We start from the raw sequence: 6,651 nt of genomic DNA on the forward strand, positions 1-6,651 counted from the left end.
TAAGTGTGGTTCCCATTTGAGTCTAGCAGACATATTTAAGCTTATCATAACCTGTAAATCAGACTAATGCCTGAACCCCTATGAAAGCATCTATGCACTAGAGAATGTCTAGAGGTGGCATTTCAGTGATGAATTAATTGTTACTGAGCACTTAAAAACATTCTGTAGTTAACACTTGGTAAAACCCAACAAATATTAACGTGGTAGAACATAGTAGCAATAAATATTTAAAAATTAAATGTTACAATGTTATTTCAAATAGTATATATTAAGACACTGGTGACTTTTTAAATTCTATATTTGAAAACTCATTGGAGCAATCTCTATAATTAAAGCTATGCTTTTTAAACCAAAGTTGTGGTTCTGTTTTATTCACATATGTTCTTTTAAACAAGATAATGAAAATTCTTCTGAAGCCTCTGCTATTCCCATTCCTCCAAAACTGGTTATGCTGAACCTACATCTGCTAGCTGAAGATTTACATAATTGACTTGAGAAATAGCAGTTAATATTTTTTAAGAAATAAATCAGGTTACCAAATCACATGAAAGGAGGTATGAATTCCATTGTTCATCGTTTGGTAGAAGTTTTTGTGCAAAGTAATTTTGAGTCTAAAATCAATTATCTCTTACACTACTGTAAATATGTTTTTGTGTGGAATGAAAAAGCCCCTAACCTACTGTGTGTTGAAATGAGGGGTAATTAATTGGTGATTGCATGTGTTACAGAATAACAGTTTCATTACTAGGCATGGTGAAGCTAATTGCTAAAGACTTGTGGGGTTTTTTTTGAGAAGCTGTTTACTTTGGAATAGTGCAATTTTAGTAAGCTTCCAGGAATGTTAGGAAAAATGTTGCTATTTTGTCTCCTCTCCCACTTAAGTAGTGGCACACTGCACAGTATAAATCCGGGTGTCTAAACTGAGAGGAAACAAGGAAAAAGAGAGAAAAACTTCCCTTTTCACCTTCAGTGTATCAGCAGACACGGTGCTTCCACTGCCTTTAGAACCTCTGACCACATTAAGCTCCTCTGTTCCTGCCAGTCTCGTCTGCTAAATGCATCCCTGGACTTTTAGGTTGTAGCCAAATTCCACCTGAGATGTTTCAGCTTAGGACACCTCCTGGCACAGGAAGCACCAAGTATGGGATGGTTGGTTTGAGACTGAATTGTCAGCTGCGTTAGTCCTCCATTATCTACAGCAGTTTTTTAGTGAGATGGTGCTAACCCAGAAAGCTAGAAAGTCCTTAACCACAAGCTAAATACTATAAGCAGAGAATATTCCAACTTGCTCGTTATTTGACATCTGTTTTGGAATAGAAGATGGAGGGAGTATTTCAACTTGGCTGCATAGTAATCAGATATACGTAATGCTTTCAAGGGAAGAAGTCCATTTTTAAGTGGCTTTTATAATAAAGCTGCTAACAGCAAAGAACTTTTAAAAGATGCAATATACATTAAGAGGTGTGGGGTATACACATCTAATATAACCAAATTTTACATGGGTTTAAAATAATCACCTGAGGCAATATTGCAATTTGTAGGCATGGGAACTACTTCAGCTTGTTTCTGGAATAACTTGAATTCATCTGTTAATAATAATTATGTACTTGGAGTAAATTATATACTCAGTATTTAAACTTCTGGTTTTTACCCCATCATCATCCCCATTTTGCAGGTGAAGTGTAGCGTATATAAAGGTGAGTTTCTTAAAGATATTTAAAGATTTTAAAATGCATGTAGGTGCCTTAAGGCTAGGTGCATGTCTGTATTTGTATTAAGTGAAGCCTCAAACAACTGTCAAAGTCAAAACCAACATCTGGACATGGTAACAACTTCATACTGAAGCCCTAGTTTAGCACTCTTTAATCATTAATCTGTTCCCCCTTAACTCTCCTGTTCAGCTACATTTGAAAAGAAAATTGATGGTTCTTTTTCCAAGCTGGGACTCTTCCTCTCTCTTGTTTTTCTTTCCAGTGTGTGTTATTTACACCAGTGAGTAAGGATATAGTTTGACATTCTGTGAATAGAAGTCATGACAAACTATAGCCTGTACTTGGAAAAAGAGAATATCACTAAGATCAGCACTTTTGACTTGAGTGTGATCAGGTCAGTTTTGCTTTCCATGGTGTCCTGGTCTTAAGCTTTCTGGGAATCCAGTTTTGTCTCTGAAAAGCTGGTACAAAGTTACAGCAGAGTGGATTTGTCTGCAAAATGAAACATATTTTCTCTACTCCTCATTATGTTTGCTGATCTCTTGTCAGAGAGGACTGCACCATGCCATGCAGAATGAGTGACAGAAACAAGTTTAGCACATGATGTATCTCCATCTTTTTATTTTGAGGAAACCCTCAAGTTTCAGTGGTTATAAATTAAAATATAGGTCATTGGGTGAGGACAGATGTAACATGAGGCACTCAGTTTTATTTGGACTTTGTTCAGAATTTTCCTTTCCCATTTACTTGAAAATGGGAAATGCACAATGAGAAATAAATCCACTTGGTTAAGGTCAAGACACTGACTTAACTTTTTAAAACAAACATTAATTTTGCAGACAGCTGATTTTTTTTGCATCCTGGCACCTTTTTCCTGTGAGAATGCAATGGTAAATAATGGTATTTTCTGATGTAGGTAATATACTTTTTAGTTACCAAGCTCTTGCATGTTCTAATAGATGCACTTGGACTTGAAAGCTGTCTTACTCTGCCTGAGGACATGCTGTTCCCTGGACATTACAAATCCCTTTTTGTGTTTCATTATCGCCTTCTGTTTGTGGAATCAGAAGTTGTAATAAAATGGATGCTGGGCCTGGGACCAAGCTTTTACTGGAAAGAGCATGCATCTGAGCACTGAAAAGGATGGGGCAGAAGAAAGGGATTTGGCAGTAACTTTTTACATTTATATGAACAGTTCTTTTTATAGGTGATTACCATCAACTGTTTAGTAAACCTTACCCTTTATGTCACTCGCCATGGTGAGAACTTGAGTACACATGAATTACCCTGCTGTGAGGAGTTAGACATTGGAAAAAGCTTTTAAGATCTGTTTTAAATTACAACTATCCTAAGAACTATGATCATCCTTTTTGCTCTAAAATGAGTGATCTCTGGCATTCAGCCAGCTCCATGTTCTCAACAGATTCCTTAATTAATTTGTGATTTCTTGTAGCACTGTTCACACTGTTTTTCAAGGGCATGGGGAATCCTTACCCAGCAAGAGCTAAACCATTCACAGTTAGCATCTTACACTGCTGATTTCTCTATACTGCTTCCCAACAGTTCTTTGAAAAGGAATTCTGTTGCATGCTGAGGTGATCTTTTGACCTTCTGGATCCAGTTCACCTACTTGTAAATTAGAGTAGAACTAGGGAGGGGGGTGAACAGAGAAACTGAGTAATGTCTTTTTCTCAGTTGTTTCATCATTTGCTTTTTCCTCAGTGCAGTGCTTTTATTGAGCCGCCAAATAACAACAACAGAGATTTTTTTTCCAAGAAAACTTGAACAACATTGTCTTGTTTGCCCAGCATGGTACCTGCCATCATCCAAAGCAAAGGGTGACATAGGTGAGAGCCTGTATTTTTGTAAAAATGAATTAGTTTAAGAATGGTTCATAATTCTTTATCACGTGTTTGGTGTGGTCTAGGGAACTGATGTCAAAAGCTTACCTGCCTGTGCAAAAGCATATATTGAGGAGACAATTTCAGAGCAGCTGAATGCAGTTAAAGTATCATGGATAGGTGGGTAGTTATTAGTATTTTTCTTCCTCTAACTTCTTTTTACCTCTGAATGGGCTTTTGGGACGGCCTCCTTTCTTATTGTAAATGTTAGGCTTTGTTATTGTTCTTCCAGCCCCCCGCAATCCTTGCTCTTCAAAAATTGTTGGGCCGACCTGTTACCAGAGTTTAAAATCATCCAAGCCTCTCTTTTGTGCTCTGTAGAGAAACAAGATAAACCAGGTGCCTCCAGTTGCCAAAGAGTGGGTGTGAGTCCACCTGTGCCTGGTTAGGGCAGGCCCCCTATTACCAGGGGGCCAGTAAAGGTGGGACACACACCCACAAGGAGGAAGCTCACTCAGCTCACTCTTGTGTGAGGCAATGGGGAGGCCAGCAGCTTGTCGAGCCTCAGGAGCAAGAAAGGCTCTTCCCACTACATTTGGTGGAGAATGCGGGCAGCATACAGATGTCTAAAGAAGCAGCCATGTGAGGAGCTGGCAACAGGAACATTCTCCCTGATTTGAAAAAAGTGCCTGGGCTAACACTCTTCTGAAAGGTATGACCAGCAAACTCTTTGGATTGGAAACCCCTGAGCAGAGGGAAGCCAGGAGGATGGAATCCCATGAGGGTTAAAACCCGTGTATGGAATCCCATGAGGAAGGGTTAAATCCCGTAATCCCATGAGGAACCAGCAAGCTCTTTGGAAACCCCTGAGCAGAGGGAAGCCAAGATAAGGATTCTCTCTTTGGAAACCCCTGAGCAGAGGGAAGCCAAGAGAAGAGCAGATACAGGCGGGAGAAGAACAACTCAAGTCGGAAAGGCAGAGACTTTGTGAAAAGTGCCTGGGCTGACATTGAACAGTTTGCCTAGGCTGCAGCAGTGTGAGGTGTATGTTTGTATGTTTAAGTGTAATGTGTCAGTGTTGTGTCAGTCTTAGAAGCTAGGGTTAAATCCCGTAAGCTGTAAGTGTGAAATGTTTAAATGTTTGTAAAAATCCTGTAATCAGTGTTGTATGTTTGTATGTTTGTAAGCTAGGGTTAAATCCTGTAAGCTATAAGTGTGTAAGCTAGGGTTAAATCCCATAAGCTATAAGCATATCCTGTAATCAGTGTTAAAATGTTTGTAAGCTAGGGCAAACCGGGGTTAGAAAAAAAAAAAAGGGGGGGGGGGAGGAAATGTAGAGAAACAAGATAAACCAGGTGCCTCCAGTTGCCAAAGAGTGGGTGTGAGTCCACCTGTGCCTGGTTAGGGCAGGCCCCCTACTACCAGGGGGCCAATAAAGGTGGGACACACACCCACAAGGAGGAAGCTCACTCAGCTCACTCTTGTGTGAGGCAATGGGGAGGCCAGCAGCTCGTTGAGCCTCAGGAGCAAGAAAGGCTCTTCCTGCAACAGTGCTCTTCCATTTTTTAGGGTGACTCTAATGATAGCTTCTGCATAATAATTTAACTGTGGAGAGTGTTTCAGCCCTGTGTACTGTGGAAATACCATCACTTGGTACATGTGTCTGTCCTTAGACATGCACACATCTGTTCTCAACTTTCAGAGCTTCCAGGCTAGTTTCAGTCATATTTTGGTAGGAGGAAGAGAAAACCATCTCAAACATCTGGGTCCCTATGGGTTTGATGACAATGGGGAGGTAATGTAATTTCACTTAAGCTGAAGAAAAGCTGCAAAACACTGAAGCCTTCTTAGACCCCAATGTCAGGAAGGTGTTCTAAAGTACCCATTTATGCTTTCACTCTAAGGTTAGGCCTTCTCATCAGCCTTTATATCACTCTAGTTACAGTCCTTACTTATTTCTGGGGTTGTCTCCTAGATTGTCTTTTATTCAGGCAACGTGTCAGTCAGCAGAACAGCACGAAACTGATACAGTGAGCCAGTGAGATCACAACTGTGGGCAAGTGGTCTGCCCAGCAGCTGGAATTTGAGGTTCACTGAGCAGGGTTTCCATTGTCTTCAGCAGGTTTTTATGAGCATAAGGCTGTGGTCTGTAGCACTGCTCTAGGAAGCTTACACATATTGCTTGCATCCTAGAAATCAAAGCGAGTCAGGTATGAGCTTGAGCTCCCTACGGAGTCCAGTTGTCCAGTTCTGTTCCCTGAATTTCTTGCTTTAAGTATACAGTTGCCAGCAGATATTTCAAAATGTTGCCAATGAGAATGAAAAGAGATGCTTTCAGGCTTCTGTGCCAAACCTGAAGGTTCATAGAGGGCAGGAGCAGTAAGACAGTTGTATTTGGGAATTACTTGTATCATCCTCATGAGGGGACTATGCTAGTGCTAGTGTTGTGCAAGACAGCCCTCAAAAAATCAGGTGGGAGAGCAAACTTTCCTTTTATCATATAAACAGAGTGGGCTGAATAACCAAATTTGTCTTTCCCCTGTTCTGGATGGTTTTTCCACTTCAATTATTATGTCTATGCAGCCACACATGTCAGTAGCTGTTTTTTCTGAGACCTGCCTTTCCTAGGCATCCATCTCTTTGCTCCAGTCTATTCTGTTACCCTCCACAGGGTTGTCAGGCATTACAATGAGCCTCAGCCACCAAGAGCACAAAGTACAGCTCCCCATCATCAGGCCCCAGCTGGCTGCTGTGCATTGCTAATCTCACCTCTCCTGGGGACTGAATCCATAGAATCACAGAATGGTTTGGGTTGGAAGGGACCTTGAAGTCATCTAGTTCCAACTCTCCTGCCATGGGCAGGGACACCTCCCACCAGACCAGGCTGCTCCAAGCCCCATCCAACCTGGCCCTGGGCACTTCCAGGGAAAGGGCAGCCACAACCTCCCTAGGCAACCAAATTCCTCAGTCTCACCCAGGTATTTGACACCAGATTCCTTCATAAGACGCCTTTGCTAGGCTTTGATATGTAATGGACCCTGCTATCAGAACAGGTGTTTGCCAGGCTATATACACTGAGCTGACCCAATAACCTAGCT

This window comes from Calypte anna, chromosome 1, assembly GCF_003957555.1.
Source record: "Calypte anna isolate BGI_N300 chromosome 1, bCalAnn1_v1.p, whole genome shotgun sequence".
Lineage (NCBI taxonomy): Eukaryota > Metazoa > Chordata > Aves > Apodiformes > Trochilidae > Calypte > Calypte anna.